This window comes from Gossypium hirsutum, chromosome D06 (genome assembly GCF_007990345.1).
Source record: "Gossypium hirsutum isolate 1008001.06 chromosome D06, Gossypium_hirsutum_v2.1, whole genome shotgun sequence".
In the NCBI taxonomy this organism is placed as follows: domain Eukaryota; kingdom Viridiplantae; phylum Streptophyta; class Magnoliopsida; order Malvales; family Malvaceae; genus Gossypium; species Gossypium hirsutum.
In genome coordinates, this window is record NC_053442.1 from 52,986,836 (window position 1) to 53,010,095 (window position 23,260).

General features: G+C 31.9%; 1 long non-coding RNA gene across 1 annotated transcript; it reads left to right on the forward strand.

The window, feature by feature from the left end:
• The first annotated feature begins 1,088 nt into the window (after positions 1 to 1,088).
• Positions 1,089 to 4,195, forward strand: LOC107901862 (uncharacterized). The gene is made up of 3 exons (XR_001685471.2): positions 1,089 to 1,660; positions 2,743 to 2,814; positions 3,676 to 4,195. It is a non-coding gene; the product is annotated as an uncharacterized lncRNA (long non-coding RNA).
• The last annotated feature ends 19,065 nt before the right edge of the window (positions 4,196 to 23,260 follow it).

Below are 23,260 nucleotides of genomic sequence, written 5' to 3' on the forward strand. Positions count from 1 at the left end.
GCTGAAATAGGTGTTTAACCACTCAAATCTTGTTTCTAAGCTTAAAATTCAACTTCATACATCCTAAATATCATCCAATTACATATCTAAACCATAAATTTTATCCAATTACACTGATCTTATTTTTCTGAAAAAATCAAGCTTATGTGATCTTTTAAAAGGGGAAAACATTCAATTTGCTTAAATTCATTAAGGATTTTTTAAATTAAGATCAAATACCTTTTAATTAGATAAAAATAAGTTATAAATCACTTTAAAACCAAAGCTTATCCAAGAAATACAATATCTACAATTTTCAAGCCAAAAATCAACTTAAATTTAAGTGATATATTGAGATCTTGATTAAATCAATCAAAATAATAGCTCACTTAGTTTAATCATAAAAAATTAGAATCTCACCTCAAATTTGCAAAATCTATGAGCTATGGAGCTAATTCAAGCTTAAACGTGCGAAGATCTCTTGAGGATTTCAAGGATGAAAACATGAGTGTTCTTCAAAATTGGAAAGAGATTTTGTTCTTAGAGAGATTAGGAATAAAAAAGGATGAACTAATTTTGGAAGAAAACTTTGATTTGGTATTTGGAAAATTTTTGAAGAATATAAAGAATGAGAGGGAATGAGACAGTGGAGGTTGTTAAATAAGCACAAAAATTTAAAAAAATTGGGTCATTATCCATTTAACCAGCTCCAGTTTCTTCCCTTTTTTAAATAGGTTCTTGATTTTTATTAAAACTAATTTCAAAATTTTCAAATTAAACCTCGTTTTTAAAAATCTGTTTTAACCAAATTAGTTCCCGAACACCTAATTTAATGTCTTAACCCATAATTTTTAATTCTAATTTTTTAAATATTTTATTTAATTAATTTCAAATTATTTAATTATATAATCTATTTACGAGCTTCGATTCACTAACCCAAATCCTACTTACTTTCTACTAACCCGATTTTTAGGGTGTGACACTAGTGGTTAAGGAGGGTCGTAAGTTTCCTTGTGTCCTAATTTTGAATCACGTTGGATTCAAAGTTGAAATATTTTTTTGTTTCTTCTTTGCTGTTCCGCCCAACTTGTCAAAATTTTGGTAAAACTCAAGTTCTGAGTATTCAGATTGTGATCAAAATGGAAGGTGGTTCAAAGATTTATTTTGATTTTTATTTTTGAACTTTTTTAAAATGATCTCTAAAATCTATCCCTATTTGTCGTCCCCCACTTTCCTCATCATTCTTCCACACCCTTTTCTTTTTTCACTTTTGTTGTTAAACAACATTTTATCTCTTGTCGTCCTCTCCCACTACTTTTTAATTTTTTCATATTCTCATTTTGGCAACTTCTTTTATTTATTGTTCTTCCTCCATTTCGTCTCTTCATATTGTTTTTGTTGCCATCCAAACCTTATTTTTCCTGTGTTACTACATCTTCTTGTATTGTTGCTGGTCGTACGTGAATAAGGTGTCTTGGTATAGTATCCATATTATTCGTAAGTGTTGCTCGTTCTCCTCTTAATGGTGTTGTTTTTCTCTCTTTCACGTGGAAGGTTTGCGATCCTTTAGTTTGGCCGATAAGTCTATGGTCTGACCATTTTTGTGGTTTTTTCAAGTGAGGAATGTGTGCCACATAACCCTCCTGCGAACTGAGTATTTCGACAACATCTTTCTCTAAGGGTAAGTAGTCGAATGCCTTACTTTTAGGGGTTGTCTTGTGTTAGCAATGCTAGGGCTGAATGCCCTAATACTTGGTCAAATGCTCTAAGGGAGCAAGGGCTAAATGCCCTAGACCGATTGTGTATGTGGTTGCTACGTAATGACCCGATAGTCAGGGGTGTTGGAAAATGAAGTTCGGTACTCTATTTCTGTAAAACAAACCCGTAAATATTAAGTAAATATTTTTATTTATATTTACGAGGTTAGTTTAGTGGTGAATTAGATTTTGGTTAAGTGAAATTTATGAAATTAGGAATTGTTAATGTACTGGGACTAAATCGCATATGAGTTAAAATTTGAATTATAGATTGGAATAAATTTAAGGGACTAAAGTAGCAATTATATATTTATATATGTATAGTGGGCGTCATTAATGGTGTGTATTATATATATATGATAATCTAATATATATTATATGTTATAATAAATAAAATGAATTTAATATATATAGGTTATAAAATAATAATAGTTATAATAATAAAAACAAAAGGAAAAAGATGTTAACATGCAAAAATTAGAAAGAAAAGAAAAGAAAAGAAAACAAAGAAAAGAGAAGGAAGAACGCACAGCCTAGGAACTTAAGAGTTCAAGCTTAAATTGGTTAGTGCAATTTAGTCCCTTTTATTGTAATTTTTACGTTTTTGGAATCTCGATACTTAGGGCTAGCCGACTCGTGTTGCAATTTTTAGTATTGCTTATAATTTTAGATGTTACTATTGTTGAATAGCTTAATACTAGGGGTAAATTGATAGATTTTTAAGTTAGAAATGGAAAAGGGCTAAATTGTAGAACAAATTGTAAATTTTGAGTAATAGGGACTAAATTATGAAAAAATTAAAATTTAAGGGTATAATTGAAAATAGGGAGCTAAATTTAGCTTAGTGTGAAATTAGTAAAAAAAATATAGAGTTAAATGTGAAGGTTAAAATTAATCTCAGTTTAGGGACTAAATTGAAATTTAAGCAAATATAGTGTAAAAATTGAAAATTAATGTGGAATTGAATTGTGTAATATTAATGTATTTTAATTGTTTTACTCCGTAGCTAACGTCATACTGGAATCCTCGAGAAAAAAGGGGAAGGATAAAATCGACGTCGAATAACTCGGAATTCACGGTTTGTGTTTCTATAATCTGAACTAAGTTATAAATTATTACATTTTGAATTATTGCATATGGTAAGCATTTGAGGTGAGTATTTTGGTACTTTGAGATTGAATTGAATTCATATTTGATTGAAATGGATTGATTTGGTGTATTATAAATGTATTGACTATATGAATATTGAATTGAATATATGTTTATATGTGTATATATATGAGAATTGGACATTGGATGTAATTGAAAGTGAAATGGAACCCTATTAACTATTTGGGCTCAGTCGAATATAGATGGCATGCCGTAGGATTAGAAGAGTTCAGGGATTTCTTCGACCTCGAGTCGATAAGGCATTGGATGCTAATTTGCTCTGGTTTAACCGGTGAGACACTAGGTGTCAATTTATATAGTGTTGGGCGCAATTATTACTTCGAATTTCTTCGATGAGGCATTGGGTGCCAAACTGGAGTGTTGGTTGGATTTGTGGATCCGTCCGAATCCGAGTCGTGTTAATGGGGTAAATAAATTTTTTTATGTATTTGATATTGGGATGAAAAATATGATAAATGAATATGAAATGATGAAATGAAGTGTGATTTGTGATATGAAATCAAATATTTCTATCATGCTATTACATGAGATGAGATTAGCAAATACTATATAAAATGCCTTTGGTATGTGATTGAACATCTGAAAATTGTATTAGGTGTGAATAAGGAATGAGAAAAATAAAAAAATATATTATAGAATTGAAACACATGTACATAGCTTTACTTGATGCATTTTTATATTTTAATTACTTTTGTCAAGTTTATATTGTTCGGATTATGGAAATACCACTAGTTATACTCAGCGCACAGTTTTGTTTTTCTGTGCGCAGGTTAGGTACATTTCAGCTTACAATCAACTCAGCATCCAACCTCAATCCTGAACTCAAGTGTGGTGATATTTCATTTTGTAATTGCATGTACCTAGGAAGTCCTTGGTTGATAATTTTTTTTTGTTAATGTGGTGCTATTTTAGGTTTCAAATACCACTAGTTACACTCAGCGCACAGTTTTGTTTTTCTGTGCGCAGGTTAGGTACATTTCAGCTTACAATCAATTCAGCATCCAACCTCAATCCTGAACTCAAGTGTGGTGATATTTCATTTTGTAATTGCATGTAATTAGGAAGTCCTTGGTTGATAATTTTTTTTGTTAATGTGGTGCTATTTTAGGTTTCAAGTACTATGATGATTATTTGTATATATGTTGCGGTTGAAGCTATATATATGTATTTGGTATGTTAGCTTGACATGAGATTTTGGTATGTGTGGTAGCTTTAAGTTTGAGATTCTAATTAGCTAAAATGTTAGCCCAATATTGATTAACTTGGTATGAATGAAGCTTTGAATGGTTGAATGATTTGCCAGAGTGTTTGATGATATAAAATATGGTACCAATGAGGGTACATTACTTAGGCACCTAAGATGGTTGTTTTGGCATGTTTTGAGTTTGTTTAATTGTGTTTTGGATAGGTTAAATGGTTGGTATTTGAGTTGCTTAATGCCTAAGCAACTAGGAAATGGTAAACTTGAGTTTTAAGGTACATTTAAGTACACATGGCCTGAGGCACGGTTTGTCATATGGTTGTGTGACACACACGGGTAACACACAGGCGTGTGCCCTGAACATATAGAATAATTGCATAAGTGTAGTTTTCACAGGAGTTGACACACGGCCTGCGACATGGCCGTGTGACCCAAGTCAGCGAGTTACACGAGCTAGGACACGGTCGTGTGTCTCAAGTCAATGAGTTACATGGGTTGGGACACGATCGTGTGTCCCAACTTCGAAAGTCACACGGCCTAGGATATTCCATACGGCCATGTGTCCTTTGTTTTTAGGCATTTTGAAATTTCACCCTAAACTTCTAAAATTTTTTCAAATTAGTCTCTACCTATTTTAGACTATTTTTAGGGTCCCGTAATCTCGTTTTAAAGACTGTAAGGGTAGATTTTACTCTAAATTGGTATGTGTTACGGATCGACCCCGATTAAGCAACGAGCATGTAAAAAAAGAAAAAGAATTTAAGAAATTGAACACACAAATTTAACGTGGAAAAATCCCTCCAAATAGGATAAAAAAACCATGGCCAAAGATAATTTTACTATAATGGAAAAAGAACGATGAGTACAAAAGATGGAGATAAAACTAAACCTCGAAAATAAAGAACCTTCAAAACGTAAACACAAAATTCTCTAAATGTGTTATGAGTTTTAATCTCTAATGGGTGTATATTCTAAGGTTGTAAAAGAGCCTATTTATAGGCTAAATTCATAGGTCAAATAATAATAAAATAATCTAGACTAATCAGAGTTTGATTGAAACAAATAAGCAGAGTTTGACTGGAAGATTATTTCTCAAATTTGACTGAAATAGGAGTCATACTTAATAGTATGTTATAGCATGATTCGTCATTGAAATGTTTAGGACACGATTATAGAAATATTAAATTAGCATACATTGCCCCTGTATCATGTGATGTTAATATTTAACTTGTATCATTGCTTGCGATGGAATTAAATTGTTCTGATTGGTTAGTAATGTCCGTAACCTTAATCTGGCAATGGAGAGGGGTTAAGGGTGTTACATGCTAATCAGTTGAGGTTGATGTCTTATGCTGAACGTGGATTGTTGTTATAGTGCCGACCTCCCAAAAGCAACTAGGTGTGTGTCCCTAAACTAAAAACTTGTAAATGGAAAGGGTAATTGAATGTGTGTAGCCACCACACACAAGCATTTGGGCCTATCATGAACGGTTTGACAAGATCGTGTTGGCTAAATGTGTGAGTGCATTGATGTTGTTTTACTATGTGGATACGTTCAATGTCTGGTAAACATAATCTGGCATGTATGTTATTGTGTGCATATGTTCTGAAAGCATGTTAGTTAATGTAGTAAATCTGTGTACTGGTTCATATGTATGTGCATAAAAGCATGTCTTTGTTCAGTAATTTTGAATATGCCTATGTGCATGCCTCTAATTTGTTAATCTGTATGTTCTTACTAGCATGATTTTGAGTTGTTAAAATTGTAAATGAGCATGTCTGGTTTAAGTATGTTTAATTGAGTTATGACATCTACTTGTGCATTGGGGTTGGGATATATGTATGATACAGAGGAAGCTCTGGTAGACTACGATTTGCGATTCTGGCAGTTTACTCGTAATTCTAATTTTGACAATTAATCTGCAATAGTTGTTTCTGGAGGTACTTCTACACTATACTTAGCAGCTCATTTGCATAATACTCTAGTGGCTTATGATCACAATCTGGTGTGTTGGATGAATGGGTTCTTAGTAACCTTGTTTGGTATGATGGTTGGTCAAAGATGGTGTGTAGTGGTTGTGGGTAGGATCTGATCTGTCTGATACTTTGCATTGCTAAGCATGTCATGTCATCTGATATCTACTCCGATACGACATATATATTTTTTGTACATTGTGTTTTATTTGATATGCCATTATGCTATGGCATACAGTGGACTTTGACCTTGGGTTTTTAGTAGGTTAGATAAAAATGTGATGCATGATTTTATTGTTAATAGATTATGAAGACCATTTTCAAAATTTGATATGCTATTGATTTTTCCACTGCAAATCAAATTGCACAAATGAGTTTTCCAAAAATGCCTAATTTAAAAACACTGTTTCTAAAGTAACTCGACTTCAAAATAACAAACGTTTTGGTAATAAATTGCTTAGCAATAGTAAGTTATTTGAAGTAAATAAAACGGGTTGTTCACTAGACAACTTTATGAGTTTAAATAATATTTTAGAAAGGCGCGAGCGTTTTAGCCATCACGATGGCTAATGTAACCTTCATAATCCGATCGTAACGTCTAGATCAGGTTTGAGTGTTACAATTTGAGTTCCGCATCACTTTAATGATCACAACTCAGATGATGAGACTTTAGTATTGTTAGTAAAAATTGAGGTTATTAATTTTTGAGTATTTAAATTCAAATTCCACTATTTACTATTATTATGTATGGATTTTAATCTAATGAAACGGTTTTAGTATGTTTGTGATTTATATTAATTTATTTTATTTCAAAATTGTTTGGATATATATTTATAATTATAATAATGTAATTCTATCGTATTGTAATTCTCAAAAGAAAAAAAAATCACAACTCAGTTGCACATGTCCTAAAATTAATGCTATCGGTGGACCCGTTTTAGCCTCTTTTCTGGCTTACTAGAAAGGCATGAGCACTTTATCAGACATTTTTTCCCTAAATTATTACTCATTTAACCACCCCCACTTTGAAAAGGCTCTCCCATAGACTTCACTAAAAAGATTATCTGTTTTCGTTTCTTTTTCTTCTTTGTTCATTATGTATCTGCTCTCATTTCATGTTTACAGCATTACATTTTTCATAGAAGAATGAAGTTTTATGGGCTTGAATTTTTAATTCTTTTGCTTCTTTGTGAATGTGTCTATGTTAGAAACTGGGTTTATTTTATGATAAAAACATCTATAATCCAAGAAAAGAAAGTAAGCAAGCCCCCAAGGCAAAAAGGGAGGATGGGATGATACTCCCTTTTTTCCCACATTGAAGAGCTTTTTGAATAATGATGGGGATCTCATCTCCCAGTGGTTGGCATATAAAACCTACCTTTGAAGGTATAATATAGAAAGTAAATTAATAAATAGTGGCTGCCTACAAACTCTACTTTTAAAAGTGGAAGTCTGGGATTTCTAGGAATCAGCATTTTATACTTTAGTTGCCTAAATAATTTAATATTCCATGAACTTGGCATTTCTTTTTAGGTAATGCAAACATTTCCAATTTACTTTTACCAAACCAAATATACAGTAAAATGTTTCTTGACTGTGTATAATTCTTAATTTAATGTTGGTAATCATCATTTTCTATTTTTACTTTAGTGTTACAATTGTGTTTAAATTTTAAATTTTATCTTTGTATGTATATTTGTCCATTTAAAATTTTAAAGGGATTAAAATGATAATTTTTCATTTTAAAAGGAGCCAAAGCCCCTGCTTGCCCTTTAGCATCGTCCTTATCTCACGGTACCTAATCTTACAGCTAAACTATCAAACCTCACCACAACAATAATTAATTTTACTATCATTACTACTTTTAATCTCATCAAAACCAATTTCACTGTCAATCAAAATGGGACATAATTACTAATAACTTTACCTATATAGGTATAACATGATTATGGTACAATTGATATACGTTTGATCGGAGCAATGATGGATTGAGGTGATCATATCTTCTATCTACAGTTGTACTTTGCTTCTTCCTTTAATTTGTTTTGGTGTGTTAGGATGTAATGGTTCATTGCTTCCTGTTTAGGTTTACTTTTGTTATCTTTAGAGGTGGTTAAAGTGAAAAAAAAGAAGGGGAAAAAACATTGGGAAATGATGGAAGCAAAGCAATAAAAAAAAAAGTAGATGAAGAAAAGAAGAGGGTAGTGGGTATAATACATCTCCATCTCTTAACATTTATTTGCTAATCTTTGTTACTTTATGGTGTCAATTCCTTTTTGACATTTTGGCAAATAAATATTTCCACTTTTTCTTTTCAATGTGAATGTGTTTGGAAGGGAACGATGACAATCAAGTAGGTTAAGGGATGTTAAATATTCTCAAACATTAGTGGGGCTTACCCATTCATTTATGACTTTTATCAATAATTTTTTGATATAATATATATAAAATTATTCATAACCTCTCCTCGACATTTAAATAAAAAAATAAACATATTTCGGCGTGATCAAATTCACGTTTTTCTGTACTAACTATAATAACAATATCATCCAAGCCTTAATTTGATCCACATTTCATCCATAATTTTACTAGTTTTTTTTTTTGTAATTGTAATATATATTATTTGAGTTTTAACTCAAATGATACGTATATTATATAGATTTTTGCTGGATTGATTTCTCGTGTTCTTATGGTAGTCTTTACTAATAATAAGATTTAAACAATAAAATGGTACTTAAACTATACTAGTTTTCCCAAATTAATATCTTAACTTTCTTTTGTCAAAACTAATACATAAGCTATTAAATAATTATCTATTTTACCCCAACTATTAATCCTGTTAGAAAAAATATGTATCTATTTTTTTTTTCAAAATATTACTAAAATAGCAGCTCCTTCCTCCCTTTCCTTCTTTGCATCATTGCCTCACCACTGGACCCTTACTTCAGTCGTTTTGCTTCCATTGAAGAACTTGAAAGCTTCAGCCATTGAAGCTAAAGTTCTAGTATGTGGTGGTGCTCCTAAAGGATCTTGCCTTCAATCTTTAAAAGGTATTTTCATGGCTGCCTTGGATACATGTGCTCGAATTAAAATAATTGACCCGAATCTAGAATGGGCAATGGAGACTATGCCTTTAGCTAGAGTCATGGTGACATAGTATTGCTTCCAAACAACAACGTCTGGCTCATCAACGGTGCCGAGTTGGGGACAGCCGGATGGGAACAGGGCCGGGACTTAGTTTTGAGTCCGATTTTGTACCGACCCTAAAATGATATTGGCTCACGGTTCGAGATTCAAAACGCAACCACTATCCCTTAGATGTACCATTCCACAACGACGTTACATTGTGGCGGAAGAGTTTTAGTCGGCGGAAGCAATCCCCACACGTTTTACAATTTCATCGGCATACTTTTCCCTATTGAACTAAGCTTAGAAGCATTCTCGTCCGCGTACATAGATACTAAATTCGACAACTGGCGAGGCTGCGACCAACCATCATTGCAATGTCAATTAACAAGTTGTAGTACTATTTTAAAAAAAAAAGAAAGATATTTACGTGGTAAGTAGTAAGTAAGTGGAATTTTTTTTCTTAAGCGGACTAACGGGTGGGATAAAATAAATAAAAGTTTAATAGTATAGATACAATTATGACAAAATAAAAATTTCAGATATCAATTTAGAGAAAGTGTTATAATTTAGGTACTTAAGCCTAATAATAAAATGGGATTTGGTCAAAGTCTTAATGCAAACAGAAGTGAACGTTGTCCGTCAAGTATCAAAAGCACCCATCCCAATGCCATTCATGGATGTTTTTTTTATACATTCAAGTGCTTTTTTTTTTATTTTACTATAATTTTAAAAATTCACATATCGGTTATTTTTTTTATATAATGCCTAAAATTACTCATAACTCTTTCTCAACCTTTAAATAAGAACATTTAAACTCATGTCTTCTTATACTGACAATAATATTAATGCTAACTGATCAATATATGTATGAGAGAAATAAAGAATGTCTCATATGGATAAATTGAATTATATTATTTTGTAGAATTAATAACTCAAAAATAATATTTAATTATTATACTATTTGTAAACTTGCAAGTAAGTATTTAACTAATTTATGACTTTTATTTTATCTTTATTATTAAAATATATATAAAAAAAAACTATTAGTGAATTTCACCTGGAATTTTTTTGTTTGAAGTTGCAAAATTTTCAATCAACTTTTTTATCTTGCTCGGGTAAAAACTTTAAAACCCTAGTATGGCACCGACAAATTGGAGGTGTTTGGAATGCAAGAAAACCCATTAATTGTAGACTAATAATTAAAAGGTAGGCATAGAAAAGAAATTGTAAACATTAATGTTAATTCATGTATAAATTTGGAAATTGGAAATAGTTTTTGTGAATCCAAAACCCCACCTTTGCCATCAACTTTCACACTAAAAATAAATGCATTTCTTTTTCCATAAGAAAAATCATGTGGAAGTATGGTACATATATACATCAGCCACGCCACACTTATCTTCAGCCTCTCAACACTTCATTACAGATAAGCAATGGATTAAGTTATATTGGAAATCAAAATTACCCAATATTTGATGATTAATTATTATAACATGCAAATCTTCAGGTAAAAATAATATTATTATTAGCTACAATAACTACTTTATTTTTCCCTTTTTAAATAGAATAAAAATCAACACTTCAACATTGAAGAAATGCATGTAATTCATAATTTTACGTGGAGAAATATTCACAAAATTTAAAATGAAATGAATATTCGATTTTATTATCCAAAATATTTATCTAGTAATTCGAATTTTGATTAAAATTTCAAATCTCCAAAATATTATATTAAAATCAAAGTTAATTTAAGCAATGATTTTTATCTCATATTTACATGCAGAATGATTACCATATAGTAAATCTAATATTCAAATATGTAATATATATCCATAAAAAAAACTAGATTGAGAAATGTTGAATATTTAATTTTCAATGACGGTATAAATTGTGTTAAGTATAGGTTATCTTAAATCATGTTACTCTATTCTACTTAAATTTATGATTTAATTTATATATTTTATTTTATTTTATTTAATTTTCTTCCTCTATTATTATAATAATATTAGTTAGTCTAAATGTTGCACCCTTAATTATTTCAGTAGATGATGTAAATTCTTTTAAAACACTTATTTCAATTCATAATACTAGTACTTTTGTAAAAATTCAAGTGAATCTTTTAATTTAAATAGTTAGTAGTAATTTTATAAAAATATAAAAATTATATTATATTAGAAGTTAAAATAAAGCAATTACATCACAAATTTAGATAAATAGAGTGGAAGAAAACGGAAAGATTTACCTTTCTCATCTATACTATTTATAATACATTTTTATTTTGATATGCACAGTTTATTACTTCATGATAAATAATTGTGTTCATTTAATTTGCTTAATATAAAGTATTTTTGTGTTTAAACTTCATTTTATTCTCAATTTAAACAACCGTAGTATATTTAGTATTCTTAATACGACGTATTTACGTGTTTAAATTTTATTTTCTTCACAATTTAATCTATTTTTTTATTTTAAATGTGTTATTATTAGTTAGTTTCAAATTATATGTTTAATTATTTATTGTATGTTATTTTCAAACCAACCTCTATATACGTGATTTTTACATACATACTCATATGATAAAATTTCTAGCAATGTATTAAATGATATTGGGAGTCTAAAAATATTTTGGAGTAAATTTATATCTCTAATTAAAAATCAATTACTTATATGAGCTTCCTTTAAAACAAATCAGTACTAAAAGAAAAAGATCCCCATCTCCCAAGTAAGACCGTACACTGTAGTGATCGGCTTACGTGGCAATTAAAAATTAATCTAATCATGGTTAGTATTTTTTTGCTATAGACACTAAATCCCATGTTTCACAGACCGAAAAGTGAGAATGAAATTCCCTTAATGCTCGTATAAATCTCATTTACTCCTTAGGAAATTTAAATTGCGTTGAGGATGATAGTAGTTATTTGTATTTGCTAGTGTACAAATATGGAAGGTTGTATAAACTAGATAGCTTGGATTTTTCTCTCTATCGAAGCTTCCTTCGTGCGAACCTTCCACCACCTTTGCTGTCACTTTTCGAGATTCTTTCTTCATCTTTGTTTAGTTTCTTCTCTTTGCTACTTCCTTCACCTAATTCTGTTTTTCTTGTTACTCCTTGGTGGAGACGCTTGGTTTTATTTCCCATCCTTCACGCCCATTAGCTGTTTTTGTCCTAATCAATATGAGAGTAGGTTATTCCTTGGTCTATTGATTTCCTAAGCGTCATTGGAAGCCTCGACTGGGCTCCTTTTATGGATTCTGATTTCATTTACCTGGTTCTCTCGGGTTCTTGTTTCTTTTGGGGCTTTTGATTGTTCCCTACTGTATGTGTGGAGGAAAGTCGTCCTAGTAGCTCAATGAGTGAATGTTATCTAATTCAGGTTGTCTACTTGTGAACTATCAAGGTTCCCTCATCAAGATATCCAGATAACTAGTTCTTCTTTGTTCCTTGGATTTGACACTAATTTGAAGAAAATTATTAGTTGGAATTGTAGAGGATTAGGCAATAATAGAACTGTCAGAGCTCTACACAAACTGATTTGGGATTATAAACCTGATATGATCTTTCTATGTGAAACCAAACTAGTTACTTCTGAAATGGATTTAGTTAGAAGGAAATCTGGCTTTGATAATTGGTTTATAGTAGATAAAGATGGGAAGAAAGGGGGTTTGGTTCTCTTATGGTTAAGACCCACTACAATTAGCCTAAGATCTTACTCGAAGTACCGCATTGATGCTGAAGAGGAATGCTATCATGCCAACACCTTTCGTTTAACAAGATTCTATGGGGAGGTAAGGAAGAGGAAAGAGTCATAGGATATGCTTGAAAGATTAGCTACACAAAGATATTCAAAATGGATTGTATATGGACACTTTAACAAAATTTACAGTGATGGAGAAAAAAGTAGAGGAGCTTTGAGGAGTATCCTACAAATGGAAAGTTTTTACCAGGCCATTCAAGAATGTGATCTAGGATTTTATGGGACCTGGTATACTTGGTTGAATAAGAGGGACAAGAATAGCCTAATCAAAGAGGGAATTGATAGAATGTTGGCTATGGAAGAATGGTGGTGCAATCAGTTTCTAAAGGCATGGGTTGAGCATATCTTTTAGACTAATTAAGGTCATAGCCCAATCCTTTGCGCACTGAAGAAAGATGGAATGCAAGAAGAAATAGAAGGAACAGATTCTATTTTGAAGCATCATGAGCTTCAAATGTGTAACGCCAAAGAGTGATTTGGATAGCTTGATAAGAGACATAATTTCAAGTTGGGGTTGAGACTACAAAGGGTGGGAAAAATTTAAAAATATGGCATGAGATTAATATAAAAGAAGTTAATTAGTGGAAGAATAAAATAGCTCCAAAAAAGGTTGAATATTGTTAGAAATGAAGCTACCAACTAGTGAGGTTATTGAAATTGAAGGAATATTGGAACAACAAATTGAAAGACTCCTCGAAGAGGAAGAAAAGTATTGGTTGCAAAGGTCAAGGGTTCAATGGTTAAGAGAAGGGGATAAATATACATTTTTTTTCCATGCACAAGCTTCAGCAAGAAAAAAGGTGAACACGATAAGAAGAATCTTGAATGAAGAAGGGGAATAGGTTGATGAAGCTTCGGGTATTCAAAAAGTTGTGTAATTACTTCAAAAATATTTTCACATCACAAGAGATAAGCATGGAGGGAGACTTCACTAACTTGATTGAAAAGTGTGTCATTGAATATATGAAGAAAAGTCTCACGACTAAATTTATCAAGGAGGAATTGGTGATTGTGCTTCAACAAATCAATCCCAACAAATCTCCAAGATCGGATGGAATGCCAACACTTTCTATTATAAATTTTAGAATACAATTAGTGAAGACATTATTGAGACTTGTCTAGGAACTATAGAAGGAACCTTGGATATGAGAGAGATCAACCACACACATATTGTCTTAATTTCGAAGATTGAGAATCTGAGTGAGGTGCCACATTTGAGATCTATGGTTTACAAAGTGTTATTGAAAGCTATGGTGAATAGGCTCAAGTCGATAGTTCCGCTGTGTGCAAGTGAAAACCAAAGTGTCTTTTTTTTCTAGGGAGGCAAGTCATGGATAATATTACGGTGGCTTATAAGCATTTGCATTTGATCAAAAGGAAAAAAAACGGGGGGGGGGGGGAGGAAGGGAGATTCACCTTAAATGTATATATAAGCAGAGCATACAATAGGGTAGATTAGAGTTTCATTGAGATGGTTATGTAAAAAATGAGATTTGCGGAAGAGTGGATAAGACTTACTTTAAGGTGTGTCACAATGGTTACGTACTTGATTATCATTAATAGGGATGTGATAAAGGATTTCATACTATTAAGAAAGGTATGTCAACGAGATCCGTTATCACCTTTCTCTTTGTTTTATGTGCTAAATGTTAGAAAATCGGGTTTGGGAAACACAACAGAAAATAAGTTTAAAGAATACTATTAATTTTTTTCAAAACTAAAACTTGGTTGTGATATTTAAATTAATAAACACTTAATCAAAATTGTACATTTTCGATTCATCTAGGATGAATGCTTCGATCGAGTAGTCTTCTCTGTTATAATCAGACTCACGTCTGTCGAGTATGGGCTCACTTCGAATCAGAAAATTTTCCACAAAATTACCAATGGTGTAATTTTGTAATTTTTCTAAACTTTTGGCCAAGTTGTAAATAAGAAAAATATCTCTAGAAATTTTTTGAAATGTTTTTTTTTTATAGAATTTTTTCTCTACAACTTTCTCTTGAATACAAGTGTGTGAAAAATAATGACTCAATGCTCTCTTTATATAGAGAAAGTTTAGAGAGTTCAACTATGATTAAACTTAATCACTTTAATATTAAATTAATATAATACTTATCAAGATAAATATTAAATTGAATTTAATGTTAAGATAATCAATTTAATATTAAATTAATAAAATACTATTAAGATAAGTATTAAATTAAATTTAAGATTAAAACTATAAAAATAATATTACTTTTGGAATAGTTAATCTGAAATCAAATTATTCGATAAAGTTCTAGTTGAAGTGTAATTCTTCCACTACCCAACCACTGAAAGATCACCTGCCGGCCACCGAAATGCCATCATCGCCGCCACCAGCACTGTCGTGCTTTGTGGTGCCTTCGTAGGTGCAACACCCTCACGGCACCCTGAGTTGGTTCAATCTCGGCCAGTGACAGCCCGACTGATCCGATCCAGCCACCAGTTGAATCGTCGATCCGGTTTCACATACTAGGCCCGGTTCGATCAGTTTTTAGGTTTTAGTTTTGGGTTCTACGGCCCAATTTTTGATCTTAGGTCTAATTTTCAAGTTCAATTACCCATTGAGTCAATTGTCTGACTTCAAAAGTAATTTTCAAAAATATAATATTAATTTTAATTAGTTTGATTAATTTAACTCTACTTGATCAAGATTAATTTTCCCAAAAATCATTAAAATTTTTCAAATTAATTTTTCAAGAAAATTATTTAATCAAATTTTCTAGTTGGACAATTCTCACGACTACCTAATATAATTTTACATTGAATAAATCGACTCAATTAAATTATTCTCAAAGTCATAGAATTTTATTCTGATTCAAATACAATCCGATTGAGCTTTTGTTGAGCTAGCGGAAGGACCAATCGGACATACAATTAGGCTCGAGTAATTGCAATTATGTCCAAAAGTATCGTTTCGATAATTCGCAATTTACTTAATCATGGAGTCAGTCCACAAGAAGTACCATGATTGAAAACTCCCTATTATATACTTTTTTTACGAAAGCAATTCATCAAACTAGTTTGTCCAATGACCTCGTCATGTGTTACCCTTATATGATATCATTGATTTTTTAAGTTAAATTCATTTACTCAATACAATCTTATTTTATCTCATTTTCACTATTATGTCTTCTTAATGATTAATATGATCATTGTCAATAAATGATTGTGATAAATTGCTTATTCGAGAACAAGCAACCCATGGCCACATTTTATATTTATCTATCCACACAATGCTAGTGAGAGGATATCGTTAACTCCTTAATCTAGTTATGAATTCCGTTGTTTCTAGTAAAGCCATGCCATACACAAGTCATGTACCTAACATACCAGTTATGAGTTCGATCATCTTTAAAGCATAAGCCTCCACTTATATCAAAGCACATGTGTTACATACGCATGGTCAATGACTAACTCAGGATTTAGGTAAATCACACCATGAATGTCACAAGTGAATTAACTCACAAACGAATTCAAAATTAATTCAACTTGGGTTCAATTTGATATATCATTCTTTCAATGAGTACATCTATGTCTCTACTTGTGGATTCAATTGGTCTGATACCCAAGACTAGTCATCTCCCCAACTGGAATTGTAGACAATATAATAATCCTTCTAAGTATTTGAATCAAACGCTCACTTTGATTCTTTTACAAGATTACAAACTTGTTTAGATTATCTACTGAAGTTGTCTTTCTTGCAATGTAAACATTCTTACAGTGCCATTTATCATCATTTTAAACTTAGACGATTAATGAGTTAATGTTTATTTGTCATAGTTCTGCTATGTATACAAAACATGAAAGACAGAAACATAAAAGACATAATAGTGAAATGTGAAAATTTTTTTTATTTATTCATCGTTCAAATACATAGAAAATAATTACATGTTTACTACAATATGAGCACCTTTACCAATAATCTCCCACTTGCCCTAGTGAATTAAATGTGTCATGTTTTACATTCTCAAATCCTCGACGTGTTTGTTAAAACTCCTAGTTACAAAAGTCTTAGCAAACGAATCTGCAAGGTTATATTCAGAAGCTACTTTCACCACAACTACTATTCCTTCAACTGAAGAAATATCTGGATGTGCCCAAAGCATAGCATACATAAGGCTTCCAACTATCAAAACATATTGAACCTTACTCATATGCTCTCTTTCTTTCGCTGTCATAGAATAGGCATCCAAAGAAAGATGAAAACTCGATCCAGCCGGTTGAGCATCTGGCTTCGCATTGGTCATTGCAAACCGTTCCAGTACCTTATCGATATATGAAACTTTTGATAGAGCTATCATTTTATTCTTTCAATCCCTAAGGATTCAAATTCCAAGAATATAACTAGCTTCACCCAAGTCCTTCATGCTAAACTGTTGAGATAACCATAGTTTAATCGATGATAACTCCCATACATTGTTTCCTATAAGTAGAATATCATCGACATAAAGAATGAGGAATACCACCTTTTTTTCCTTTATATGTTTATAAACACAAGATTCCTTAGCATTTTTCTCAAACCCAAAAGTCTTAATCATTTGATCAAATCTTTTATTCCATAAGCGGGACGTCTGCTTACGTCTATAAATGGTCTTAGCAGTTTGCAAACTTTCTACCTCTTTCCTTTGACAATATAGCTAATGGGTTGAGCCATGTAATGCTCTCATCAAGATAGCCATTCAAGAATGTTGTCTTGACATCCATTTGCCAGATCTCGTAATCAAGAACAACAACAATAAATAAGAGTATGCAGGTAGACTTAAGCATGGCTACCAGAGAACAAGTCTCATTATAATCGATACTTTCTTTCTGTGTGTAGTCTTTCCCTAAAAGTCTATCTTTATGTGTTTCCACTTTCCCTTCCGCATTTTTCTTCTTCTTGTAGATCCACTTACACCTTATGGATTTAATCCTAACCGAAAAATCTACAAATTCCCACACCGTATTGGATTCCATAGAATCCAGCTTGTCATCCAATACATGTTTCTAGAGCTTGAAATCAATGTCTTGCATAACCTCATCAGAAGTGAGTGGATCATCATCCTCATGATTGGATTTCGTATTATAAATATTATCATCATAGATGAAGAAGTTTGGTTTCTTAGAAACTCTCCCACTATGATGGACTCCCCTATGTTATTTTGCAGGTCTTTCTACAACTTTCTTGAGAATTGAAATTGGTGATTGTTCTACAACTCCCGAAAGTTCCTCGAGTACCACTTTATTTTGAGGCTTAAAGTTATCCATTTAGCTTTCCTCAAGGAAAGTAACATGAGTAGAAAATTTAATCGTATTATCTTTCGAATTGTAGAATAATTCACCCTTTGTTCCTTTCGGATATCCTCCAAACATGCACAATTTTGTCCATGCATCTAACTTCTTTGCATCCTTATGCATAATGTGTGTTGGACAACCTTATTTGTAAAGTGATTTAGAGTGGGTTTCTTTCCATGTCACAGTTCATAAGGTGCCTTATAAGCAAACTTTGTTGGCACATCATCAGAATATAGCAAACCATTTGTATCGCATATCCCCGAAAAGGAAGTGGAGAGTTGTGAATAGCTTAACACTAAACGAACAATGTCAAGCAAGGTTCTATTCTTTCTCTCAGCTATGTCATTCTATTATGGAGTGTCCGGAGTAGTCAAGTGGGGTAAGATCTCATTCTCTAGAGGTATCCTAAGAATTCGTCGGGCAAGTATTCCTACCTCGGTCAAACCTAAGATTCTTTATGGATAAATTTAATTGATTTTCCACTTTCGTACGGAATTCTCAAAATTTATCAAAGGTTTCGCTTTTACGGTGCACTAGATACACATATCCATATTGAGAATAATCATCGATGAAAGTCTCGTAATAATTGTAACCTCCTTGGGCACTGATGCTCATCGGACCACATACATCAGTGTGCACAAGTTCTAAGGGTAGGTTTCCCTTGTACCTTTCATTTTAAAAGACCTCGTTATCATTTTGCCTTTCACACATTTACATTGTGGAAGATTAAATTCCTTAAGCATACTTAAGAGACTATCTTTCAAGAGTTTAACGATTCTTTCTTGGTTAATATGACCAAGTCATAAGTGTCATTGGTATCCCTCATTAGAGTTAGAAGTTTTAAGCTTCTTATTCACAATTTTATTTTGAATCATTGAGTAGTTATTTGGTTTGATAAAGTAGAGATTGTTTTTCATCCATCCATTATAGATTAAATAACAATTTCTATGAATAGCAATCCCTTTATTGAATGTCACGAAATAACTGTATTTAAATAAACATACTGCAGAAACTAAGTTCATCTTAAAATGAGGTATATAAAATATGTCATTTAAAATAATCTTTTTAAATTTATCAAAATGTAAAACAATTTCTCTCACTGCTTTGGCTGAAACATAGTTCTCATCTCCGGTTCACAATGAGAGGTTTTTGTCACGCAAATTTCTCATTTCGCTAAACCCCTGTAAAGAAACACAACATGGTTAGTGGCACCAGAATCAATAACCTAGTTTTCAATTGATTCTTTCAATAAGCAAGCTTTAACCACAAAGAGTTTCATACTTTTGCTCTTTTCAACTAGATAATCCAAATACCTTTTGCAATTTGATTTGAAGTGATCATTCCTGTTGCAAAAGAAACATTTGACTTTTTAGGATCCTTTAACTTCTTAGTCTTCTTCCTATCCACGAGAGGTGGAATCAAAAACTTAGTTTGTTTTTTCTTTCTCTTTGTTTTCTGCTTCCCCTTAGAGGACGAAGGACCGACTACTAAGTTTGCCTCTGGTTTCTCCAGAACCAGTTTACCACCATTTAGCATCAATTTATAGGATTGTAATTCCTTCATGAGCCGAGTCAAGGTAAGCGTCTTGCTCCCTAAATTGTAAGTGGCCCTAAGGCCAACAAACTCTTTGGTCAAGGATTTAACACTATTTCAATTTGAGTGTTCACATCTCATTCAGCCACTGTCCTCTATTTCCACAAAGAATCCCACAAGCTTAAGCATATGTTCTTTAACCAGAGTGTCAGGTTTCTGCTAAAAGTTCATCAAATTTGTAATAGTGGATTGTCAAGCCAATGCGACTTGACCACTGAGCAAATCCTCCAAAATTGTCATGATTGCTTTAGCAGAATGAAAATTCTCGTATTGCTTTTGCAACACACTACTTATTCACGCTAATATATACTAATGAGCAATCAAGTCAGAATCTTTCCAAATATTTCTTCCTTTGCGCTGAGCTTCAGGTGGGCAAAGTTTGTCAATGACGAATTTGTAACACCTCTAGCCCGTCTCCATTGCCGCATTATGGTTACGGAGTATTACAACACATAATGACTCTCATTACATCATAAAAAATAGTCAAATAATAATTTAAATTCTGTGACCAATCATCATTCATAGCATTCATACAAAAACGAACTTTAAATCGAGTGTATATAACTTAAAAATCAATTTGAAAACAATTAGGAATTAATCTAAAACCAAATTGAAAATGTAGAAAAAAGTGAAAACAGGAGTTACACGGCCGTGTGACAGAGCCCAAGTTGTGTGGCTCAAAAACATGGTCGTGTGATCAAAGCGTGTAGAATTTAAAAATAGGGTCGCACTACCGTGTGGCGAGACCTTGTGCAATTTGAAATAGGGTCACACGGTTGTGTCGCCAAACCGTGTAACAACCTATGGCCGTGTGGGAAAAGCCTTCACCAAAACTTAAGAGTCACACAATCATGTGAGGCACATGGTCATGTGGTAGCTCGTGTCACAAGTCATGCGTGCCCAAAATTTCCTTCAAAATTAAAATAATTCATATTCAAATGCTTAGACTCCAAGCAATGCAATAACTAACAACCAAGCCTATCCAAAATGTGCCTAAAAGTGTCAAAACATACCAATTCACACTCAACCTAAGTGTCTAACCAATATGCCCTCATTGGCACCACAATTCAAATATATATACAACAACCATTCAATCACATGTGCCACAAGTAAAATTCTTTCAAACATCCTTCAAATGAAAGATAACACATTCCAACATTCAATCATCAATCATCAATCAAACCATCAAATGTTCATTTAAATTATCATAAGATCATATCTTGTCATAACAAAACTTGCCATTTTTCAAGCACAAGCATTTCAAGGTTGTCTATTAACCTAACCTACCAAAACAACCATTTAAAAACACAAGCTTTAGAGAATCCGCAACATATGCAGGATCTCAAACCATCAGTATGCTATCCATCACCGTTACATAGTACCTGTTAAATACACTAACACGAAGCTTGTTTAATACATCAGCAAGAAGCCTACTAAATTCATTGACTCAGAAGCCTACTGTGCCTAAAATGACATGTCATTTGTATCCTAGCTATTCACTAAGTTCACACAGGCTTATCATGTTTTTTCAGTACATTTCAAACTCAACTTTATACTTCCATTTCATTTATCAACCAATTGATCATAATCATAATCGATTTCATTTAATTAAACAAGTAACACGCACAATAATTATAAATATAATAATTAAAATACGAACTTACCAACACACAATAACTAACGACATACTACGACGATTACTCGACGACTTTTCTTTTCCTCTGTTTATCAACAAATTGGTTCGTTTCTTAATCTAAATATAATAGTTTAATTTAATTAACCAAATTAAACATCTTACAACACTTAAATTTATAATATTAACCCTTTAATGACATTTTACAAATTTACCCTAAACTTTCACCTTTTATTCAATTTAATCCCTAAAACCAAAATTCTCAATGTTATAATAAATTAGCCCAAAAACCCTTATGTAGAATTCAATATGGTCTTTAACAGTCTAATTTTATCAATTTATTATAAAAATTTCATGTTATTTTACAATTTTATCAACTTAGTCCCTAAACTTTAAAACTACCTAAAATCACTTTACAAAATAGTCCTATTTAATTATCCAGCTTAATAATATATCATAAAATTTCATGAGCAACACAAATTCATCCATGGTAAAACTCTAAAAATTTAACAGATTTACGAATTGGTTCCCAGGTTAGCTAGATTAAACTACAACGATGTCAAAAACATAAAAATTATTAAAAATGATATAAAAAATTACTCACATGAATCAATTTAGCTTGGCTGAAACTTAAGCTTTAACCATGGAGTTCCCCCTTCAATTTTCAGTGGATGAAAGACTAAGAAAGACGACAACTTGATTTTGTTTCTTTTGTTTTATTAATTAATTTACCATTTTTACATTTAATTAATAACTCAAATTTCATAATTATAACCACCTTAATCGTCCACTATATATTAATTAGGTCTCATTTCCTTTTAAAGCCCTTAATTTATATTTTTATAGCCATTAAACACAAATAAAGTAATAGCGATTAAATTTTACAAGTTTTACGATTTAATCCTTATTACTTAATTAACTATCTAAACGTTAAAATTATCAAACCAAAATTTAATAAAACCTTTTAATAACCCTATAAATAATAAATAAAAAATAGAAATATTGACTCACTGATTGAGATCGTGGTCCCGAAACCATTGTTTTTGTCACCACTAAAAATGGGCTGCTACAGAATTTATGTTTCTCACAACTAAGAACTATTAGCAAGTTTCGTTTCCATTATTGAAAGTTATCCACATTAAATTTATTCTTAGTAAGAATGCTAGTAAGAAGAGTAAGAGACATATTTGAACTGAAAACAGTAAAGATTCACTAATTACTATATTTGTATGAAGCAAATATTTTCATTTCAGCAACATATCAAGAATGTAGTATGATGCATGCTTCTTGTATTAAACCTTGAAAAACATTTTTCCATTGCTACGATCATTCTCACACCTATCAATCATCTCGCCTTGGGATCCCATGATTACTAGAAAGAACATGGATTACATCCAATCAGTTTGTGAATCTTAATTCTCAAGACTTCACACAAACCAGTGACCATTTAACGTTTGGTCATCATCTCTAGCTTAAATATCATTTTTTTGAGAAATTATTTAATAAGAGACGATCTTAAGTTTGTAACCATTGACTCAACACTCATCATGAACATGCTTTCATTTCTGAGTCATCTTGGGACAATCTCATTGAAAGTCATGCATGACTAGTTGTCCTTAAAAGGAAATCTCATCTAGTGAACCCAAATGATAAAGTTTACCTTGGGGGTGTGCCCACGGTAGGAACTAACTCGAAAATTTATCATGCTATCACTTAGGGACCATCAATAGAGGTTGTAGGTATTGTTCAAGGACCTTCTCCCACTCAA